General features: G+C 40.3%; 3 non-coding genes and 1 pseudogene across 3 annotated transcripts; all 4 read right to left on the bottom strand.

Annotated features, from left to right (window-relative positions):
- Positions 1–6: 6 nt before the first annotated feature.
- LOC144029453 (5S ribosomal RNA) lies at positions 7–125 on the bottom strand. The gene has a single exon (XR_013287025.1). It is a non-coding gene; the product is annotated as a 5S ribosomal RNA (ribosomal RNA).
- Positions 126–646: 521 nt separating this feature from the next.
- LOC144029262 (5S ribosomal RNA) lies at positions 647–765 on the bottom strand. Its single transcript, XR_013286839.1, has one exon. It is a non-coding gene; the product is annotated as a 5S ribosomal RNA (ribosomal RNA).
- A 136-nt stretch (positions 766–901) lies between these two features.
- Positions 902–1,010, bottom strand: LOC144029160 (5S ribosomal RNA; annotated as a pseudogene).
- A 139-nt stretch (positions 1,011–1,149) lies between these two features.
- Positions 1,150–1,268, bottom strand: LOC144028954 (5S ribosomal RNA). The gene has a single exon (XR_013286672.1). It is a non-coding gene; the product is annotated as a 5S ribosomal RNA (ribosomal RNA).
- Between the last annotated feature and the right edge of the window lie 7,959 nt (positions 1,269–9,227).

The following is a 9,227-nucleotide window of genomic DNA, read 5'->3' as shown; positions in this document are numbered from 1 at the left end:
TGCCAAAGCTTACAGCACCTGGTATTCCCAGTCGGTCACCCATCCAAGTACTAACCAGGCCCAGCCCTGCTTAGCTTCCGAGATCGGACGAGATCAGGCGTTCTCAGGGTAGTATGGCCGTAAGCCGAAAACAGCTCCACAATTGAGTTTTTTATAAGCTACGCTCAGCCCAAATTGCCATGGGGAAAACATTTAGAAAATTGTTTTATTTGGTCTTTCCATCCATCCATCCATTTTCTTGACCGCTTATTCCTCACAAGGGTCGCGGGGGCTGCTGGCGCCTATCTCAGCTGGCTCTGGGCAGTAGGCGGGGGACACCCTGGACTGGTTGCCAGCCAATCGCAGGGCACACAGAGACGAACAACCATCCACACTCACACGCACACCTAGGGACAATTCGGAGCGCCCAATTAACCTGCCATGCATGTCTTTGGAATGTGGGAGGAGACCGGAGTACCCGGAGAAGACCCACGCGGGCACGGGGAGAACATGCAAACTCCACCCAGGAAGGTTCGAGCCTGGACTCGAACCGGAGACCTCAGAACTGGGAAGCGGACGTGCTAACCACTCGACTACCGTGCCGCCCCTATTTGGTCTTTCTTCTCATTTTTTTTTGTACAGGCAAAAACATTTGTCAAGGTGCAAAAGCTTACAGCACCTGGTATTCCCAGGCGGTCTCCCATCCAAGTACTAACCAGGCCCAACCCTGCTTAGCTTCCGAGATCAGACGAGATCGGGCGTTCTCAGGGTAGTATGGCCGTAAGCAGACAACAGCTCCACAATTGAGTCTTTTATAAGCTACACTCAGCCCAAATTGCCAGAAAACATTTAGAAAAATTGTTCTATTTGGGCTTTCTTCTCATTTTTTTTGCCCAGGCAAAAACATTTGTCAAGGTGCAAAAGCTTACAGCACCTGGTAATCCCAGGCGGTCTCCCATCCAAGTACAAATCAGGCCCGAACCTGCTTCGCTTCCGAGATCAGACGTTCTCAGGGTAGTATGGCCGTAAGCCGACAGCAGCTCCACAGTTGAGTCTTTTATAAGCTACGCTGAGCCCAAATTGCCACGGAAAACATTTAGGAATATTGTTCTATTTGGGCTTTATTCTCATTTTTTTTGCACAGGCAAAAAACATTTGTCAAAGTGCAAAAGCTTACAGCACCTGGTATTCCCAGGCGGTTTCCCATCCAAGTACTAACCAGGCCTGACCCTGCTTAGCTTCTGAGATCTGACGAGTTCAGGCATTCTCAGGGTAGTATGGCCGTAACGCGAAAGCAGCTCCACAATTGAGTCTTTTATAAGCGACACTCAGCCCAAATTGCAGCGGGGAAAACATTTAGACAAATTGTTCTATTAAGAGACTCAACTCTGAAGCACAAGAGTGAGCATTTTGTTTGAACAGTTTATGATTAGCACAAACTTGTTTTTCACTTGACAACTGTATATGTTTCATGATGGTGACAGTTTGCCTTGGAATAAATTGTTACATTTTTTATTATTTCCTATCTGGAGAATGCATTCTACATTAGAACAAATCTGCTGTTTTGCAATATGCACACATACGCATCCACACACAAGCCTACACCAACAGTCTGTACAACTGTATGGGATCACAATTCAAAAGACTGTCAACCATCCTGATGCTCAGAGATATCTCGTTTACCCTCTATTGGTGACTGAATGTCTCAATTGCGCATCATTCTTCAGACTTCTTGAACTCTTGGCGAGCTGTGAGAGGAGGGGAAGAAAATTTAAATGTAGGCAGGGGAGGATGACTGATTCGTGATGTAGTGGATCAGCCCTCCAGGTCTAAACATAATGTGTGCCAGTTGGATTGAACCATGAGATGACGTTGGTATTGTTTTTTTGGGAGGGGTTGTGCAATGAGAGGAGCCGTGCTGAATGACGTCTTGTCTGAGGATAAATTCTATTTAGATTGTTATATGTGAATCTGGCTCAGTTGTAAAAGTGCTTGCTTCATTGCTTCACAGCACCAAGGTTCAAGGTTCAACTCTTGTCTGGGGTCTTTCTGTGTAGAATTATGTCAATGTTTGTTCCAGGAACTCTTAATTCCTCCAGTCCAAAAATGTGTTTGTTATTTTGAGTGTGGTGGCTGTCCGTCTTTCTCTGTCTTTCAGTTATGTGACTTACTCGCCTCGCTGCCTAGATCAGAATCCAGAATGGATTTTGAAGTTTTAAAAGGTTCGGACTATAATTTCATTCTTGGAAAAACAAAATTTTGTCAGCAGTCTTTGACTTTTTTCAGTCCTGACTCTGGAGTTAAAATCAGGGGAGCTTAGTGAAAGGAGGATGACTTCTGTCCATGTTTTATGACGGAGATTCCCTTTGGCACAAATACATGTCATGATTTTGTTAAGCTAAAACAAAGTGTGTGTAAGCAAATGATTTGTGTACTTGCGGTATATAGTGCATGTTTTGACTTTTCTCACCCCATTTTTTTTGTATTAATATGTTACGTCAACCTGTCAAAGAACTACAGCTGGAAACTAGCTACAGTATAGTCATTAATTATGTGTAACTTTTCATTAATATTAATTAATAAAATTAATTTGAAATAAATTTAAAAAAAAATATGTGCGGCCCCTTTTTGAATAAATAAATAAGTAAACAAGCTGGCTTCTTCTCATTCCATTCAAAAGAGCCCGGGGTTATTCGAATACTGTATTCCCACATAATGCAATCCCAAGAGCTTGTTGCTGCTTTTGGATGTTTTTATTCAGGGGTCCTTGGGCTCCGTGGGATGCAGGGGGAGACAAACAAAGTGGGGGAACTAGGGCACAGTGTTCCCATACAGTGATGTAATCTGTCATGTATTAGGACGAGCAGAGACCATTGAGGAATTTGGACGAATTCCCAATCATTTTCTTAATGTTTGGCTTTCAAAACAGCATTGAGAATGAAGTCGTCTGTCTCATGTTCACATTTAGTTTAGAAGTGTACATCTATCTAATACAGATGGGACTCAGTTTGAAACTCTTCAAGTCATCACCATCAAACTGATTTTCTACCAATTTATAACTTTTTGATCGGCCATCTTTTGAATCACAACTGATTTTCCAATTCAAATCACTTTAGCAAAACTAAAGCAGCACAATTACATTTACCTGCCATGTGGATTGTATCACATCCTAATTCAAGAAGCACAGTATATAAAACTTTTTAGACAAAATCATGTAACATATTTGTCATCCAAAGTACCAGAATTATATATAAATGTTCCAATTTTGAAGATGTATGCAATAGTTTGCAGTGATGCTGAATTAGGATTATGTCTGTAATATGAAGAACTCAGGGCAACCAAAACTTGTTTCTGAATGAAAACAGATCACATACACTACTGTTTACTTAAATGTGGAATCACATTCAGTTTGTTTGACACCTTCATGGAGTATTGATCTGCTAATCCATAGCAGCCACAGTAGGGGCTCTTATGCTTGTTCTTCAGTTCACGGTCTTTGGCGGTCGATATTACTTTGAACATCTAATGAATGCCTGATACAGACAGTGCATGCAGAGCTTGCTGTCCTCTATTTCACTATTGCAAATCGAAGAGAATGTAATAGAATGGGAGGTTAATTTGATCATAGACAGTATCTAAAAGAATTTAAAGAATGTTCAAATGTACATCATAAGAGTGCCTCAATTTAGGAGATTTTCAAGCCGTCGCTTGTTCAATTTTTTGCTTTGTGTAATGACTCAACTTTTGAGATTAACTGAGCTTCAAATACGCCACCACAATAGTGACATGAAAAAAATAGTTTTACAGTAATTGTAACTGCAGTTTAGTGCTCAAGTGTAGTTAGTAATAGTGGTGGTAGTGTCTGTTATCTCTACCATCAGAGGATGAAGTGGTGAATGTGGTGACTGAGTGCTAATAGCGGTAGCGGTGTCGCTAGCAATTTAAGTGCTGTTGTAATGAAGACAAAGAGGGAAACGTGATGGTGGACAGAAACTGTTTTTATTTTATTTTTTTTAGTATAGGACAGATTAATGGCGTATAAAAGTTACACTATTTGGTTAGGTCATTGAAAGATTTTGCATATATACACCACCATGATGGAATCATAGACTTTCTATTGAGGAGATTTCAGCCTTTTCATGTCATCAAAGATTCTAGTGATGCCTCTCACGGAAACAACTTAGGTGGATAATGGCAGAATTCTCTCCTTAGTGGAGAAAACCCTTATCACAAGATCATCAGAAGTCAAGAATACTACCGAGAAGGCATCAATCACACTGTTGAACTGCCAAGAGATGTGGTCATAAATGTCAGTATACAAATGCTTCAACAAGGTGCAAACCACAGATACCATTCCAGAATGAAAGCCAAATTGAACTTTGCCAGAAAACATTTAAAAAAAAAAAAAAAGTCTCCAATGTTCAAGATCAGCTTGAAAGTAAGAAAGGAAGACCAACTATGCCGAAGGAAAGGAACAACTCCTGACCCAAAGTATTCCACATCATGTGTCAAACACAGCCCCGGCAATGTTATGACCTAAGTCTGAAAAACTGCATAACGCAATTGTATAACTGAATTATAGGTACAATGGTCCCTCACGACATTGCGGTTTCACTCTATCATGGATTTCTATTTAGGTCCATAACACAAGTCAATCACTATGTACACTGTAGCACCATTGCAAACAAAGTGCATTAAATTATTTATAACATTTCAACAAAAATAATCATTAATATTCACACTCATACTCATAAAATATAATAAAACATTCCTGCCTGATAATTCACTGTGAATGGCATGAGTAGAAATTGGATAGCTTTTCCATACTGCTTGGTGAAGTGTTTCGAGTATGGCTGCAACCTGGAGGCCTCGACACCCATGAAAACTGAAGCTTGATGAACAGAAGTTAAAGAAACCGGCGCTGGCAGCTTTCTTTATTTTTCAATATATGAATATGGAGTGCTAATGAAAAAGAAAAAGTCATAAGTAAGTTACATTATTATGCAAAAGCCTAGCTACAAAAGTAGACTTTTAGATAATTTTATAATCTAATGTTAGCATATCATGTTAGCAGCTAACCCTAACCCTTAAAACCATATAAACATTTAAATACTACTTCCGCTCGACTTTATGCTCTAATGTTAGCATGTCATGTTAGCAGCTAACACTAACTCTAAATCTAACTCTTAAAACCACGTAAACACTTAATACTTTTACATAAATAAAATTAGTAATTATCCATCCAAACAATTAGTAAACATTTTTTAATGACAAAGAAATATTTTTAACTATTATTTAAAGCCATGAATGTATTCATATAGTATAAAGTCCTAAAAGAAACACAACTATGTACTGTACAGTAACGCTATTTTGTTATTATTTTTTTCTTTATTTTTTTTTCTTATTTGATGCAAGTGCTACTGATTATTTTAGTGGTATTTCTCAATATTTTTGTTCAAATAGTGAATGTTGAAAAAGGATGTATTACATTGTACCTTTGCAGAGTCGCTATATCGTCTATATGGATTGTTTTAGCCCGATTAAAGTGCATGTACGTACTGTACAGATCCTAGGAGAGATGGTGCCTTCCAGTAATGTCCTACATTAGTATCCATAAAGCGTCTCCCCCTGCTCTGCATTGCTGATGCAGCTCATAGAAATGTCAGCTACACTTGGACGCATGAATACACAGACGCACACTCACGGCTATACACACATATTCCAAAGACAAATGGCTCTGTAGTTCATGTGAGTCCATAACCACACTTGACTTTTGTGATCTGTCTAGGTCAAGTCATCAGCGCTGACTTCATCTGTTAGTCAAATGAACAGGAAGGAAGTCTGCCCTCCAAGCCCTATTCATGAGGAAAAGAGTGTCTCAGACCTCACTTATTCCCACTTCAAAGACATATTTCAAGGGGGTGGCGTTGGAAGATAGCAAACAAGTGCACAGAAGCATGGGGGCGTCGCTGTGCTACATGCGGCCATGTGGACCCCGGGCCGAAGCAATTAGGATTTAATTGAGCGTCGGAGTGAAAGAGGGCCTTTCAACTGCCCCTCTTTCACCCTATTAGCCAGAGACAAGCACGCTTTGTGACACACGCAACCAATGATCTGAAGGCATTCCTCTCGCCCGACCCACTTATGGCAGACAAAACCTGGGCCAGAGGGCTTTCCTTGGTTGTTGTTAAAAAGATGCATCTCATGTCCTCCGCCATAAATAAGACTTTGTCTTGCAAAATGGTGTTGGTTTAGCTTGTGGAGTAATGGTTCAGTTTACACATGTAAACTTTCAGCGCATTAGTCAAACTTAGAATGAGTGACCTAAATGTTTTGACTCTATTCTACGAACATGTTGGGAGCTTTGACATACTGTAAGATTTCATTACAGTATAAGTATAGTGGAACCTAAAAATTCAGATCAACAATGCAAAGGTTTTACTTGTGGTTTACACAAGTGTCAGCCAGGACCTTTGTGGGATTTTAAGACTCAAATTGTCATTCAAGGATAATTGATTGTTTTGAATTCATTTGGACAGAATGTTTACTGATAAAGGCTACTTTTGTCACTATCCCATGGAGGTCTCAGAGAAAGTGTGTTTAGTCCGCAGAAGTGTCCGCACCTTTTGATGTCATAAAGTGAGCACTTGCTCGTTTTCTCAGGTTGGGAGGGGCTGGTATTTGGAGAGCAGAATGACAGAGAATTTCTCATCGGGGGCAAAGGGAGGAAAATACCACTTTGCTCATGTGTTTGGTGAGGAATTAGCATTTTTAACATGGCTAAAAGCTCCAAAAAGTTGATTTGTCATGTTTAATGCCCCAAGCGGTGGGGCTAAAACAAGGAAATGGTGCCGAGGTATTTGGAAATAGATGATAATAAGAATATTAAAGTTATAAATCTCCTTAATAAAATGCCGATCGCAAAGTGAGGTGGCTCGGACTCGGGTCCAAAAAAGTGTGATAGGGACATCCCTAACTTTTATATCTGCTCCGTACACACTTGTCTTTTCCCAGGGTCTAGTCCACACACTCCAAATTAGGGGCAACAGCCATTGCATCACAATAGTGTCTCCTCTCCATTATAAAATTTGTAAAACGTGTGGGTGAAAAATATGCTTATTTTGACACTCTAACTTCAGCTCCTTTAACGGTGAAATGCGACTTAAGTCGGAATTCGGGTTACATAGCCAACATAGGAACGGAACTCATCCGAGGACTCCCTGTACTTTAGTAAAATACGGCTGAAATGAGTCATGCAGCATCCATCAGTTAACTGAAACATCTTCTCAAGCCCTCAGGCCTCCACTCAGGGAGGGGCCACTATAGTTCAAGGAAGATTCTGTCTGCATGTTGTTGTTGTTGTTTTTTCACCAAATATTCCCAACGGAGTTTTGCATTTGCTAAACTCTGACACACTTGTTACTACAAGCAGCATTCTAACCATGTTTTTATTCCCCAATGTTATCCAAATTTACTCCTTTTATCTATATTTTCATCGTTTTTGTTTCTGTGCGCCCTTGTGAATGTCATGATAAATTTCCACAAAACTGAGCTGCAATTGAGCTAAGATTACAGATTACAGGTCAGAAGAGGATTTACATTCCCTGGGAGCCAACGTGTGTGCAGCATGAAGTAGTGCGGTGCCAGGCAACCAAAGCTCTCTGTTTACTGAATGAAGGATCGGCTCTCCCAACCACCAAAGGAGATTTCCCCTCATTTCCTTTGTGGTTGTGGAGTTTTATAGTGAACTTGCCGCAATCTGACCTTTGGCCCAAATGTTAAGGCCTTCAAAGGCGGCGTGGTAAAATATCAGTAGCGAAAGCCCGACATTACTGCTGCATGAATTCATGTCAGGTGATCAATGAAGGATTTACGATGTCAAGCTGCGAAAACCTTCTCTTGGTTCCCATTAACAAGGTTGATGGTCACAGCTGGTAGCCTGAACACAACAGTTTTGTTCGCATCATGCCATATTTCCCTCACTTCCACTGGTTGATGTGTAGTGTGCTTGTTTATTTTAAATACAACTTTATTAATTTTGTCATATTCAAGTTATTTCTGTGACCATTTGTATTTTTCTTTCATTAATAGAAGGATACCAAAAAATCTGTCCATGCGTATATTTGTCATGTTTTATTGGCCTTATATTATTATGCAATGTTTCCATTTTAGTTTACTTATGAAGTATTTTAGAATGTGCTCTGAAATACACTTTCACATATATTATGTATGTTAATTTGAATGACACAACCAACCAAGAATTTGCATCCCGCACTGCCAAACCCAGCCATGTCCATCAATTAACTTGTTTATCTTCATTGACTTTTATTGAAACAATGCCACATGCAGCATAAATCTCATTGTAGCTTTTGCAGCTTTGATTTTTTTTCCTCCACTCACCATGATAATCCTATTCATTCAAATTCAGGTTCTGAATAACATTTCAATGATGTAAGCATTTTTTTTTTCTTTTTTCAGAACTGACTATTGTCTAGCAATAACATTGTTTATTTCCTAACAAATTTTAACAACTAATTTTGATATAACAACTTGTGAAAATGAAAATGCCAGCAGGCCGAATTCATGCTTGATTGCTTGGAAGCAAATTACCATGTGCTGTCCAAACTGTGTTTTATCACCAGGCACCTTGGAAGCTGTTTGTATACCCAGCAACAGGTGAGCTTGATCTGGGCAATGAATAGATCACGACTGGACAAGGCACATCTTTGGATGCCTTTTTCCCTTAGCTCATTTAAGTGGACTCGTTTACTCCGTGATTGGAAACATTTGTGACTCTCAGGTTTGGACTCCATGACATTCTTTCCAAGGCAGATCAGAAATGTATCCCAGCGTCATGGCTGCCTGTGTAATGACAACAAACTCAAAGTCTCTGAGGCTTTCTTTCCATAACCATATCTGAACTTCGCATGGCATCATTTGCGCCGTCTTTGCCAGAGCCCGTTGCTCTCTCACCATCATCATGTCCTTCTATGGTGAACACGAGTAAGCCAAGTTAGTGAGCTTGAAAGGTCGACTCAGTTGACTAAGACTGCTATTCTGCCTCCTCGTGGCTGAAATATGCAAATGCACAATAACTTTCTTTGGACTGTGGCAGCAACTGGCAGGTGGGTGTGTGTGTCGTCGTGGTGGTGGTGTGTGGTGGTGTGTGCGTGTGTGTGTGTGTGTGTGTGTGTGTGTGTGTGTGTATTCTCACTGGCAGGCCAGATAGGCAGATGCTAATTGAGCCG

Source organism: Festucalex cinctus, chromosome 10 (assembly GCF_051991245.1).
Source record: "Festucalex cinctus isolate MCC-2025b chromosome 10, RoL_Fcin_1.0, whole genome shotgun sequence".
Classification (NCBI taxonomy): Eukaryota; Metazoa; Chordata; class Actinopteri; order Syngnathiformes; family Syngnathidae; genus Festucalex; species Festucalex cinctus.
This window is presented reverse-complemented; position numbering and strand designations above follow the sequence as displayed.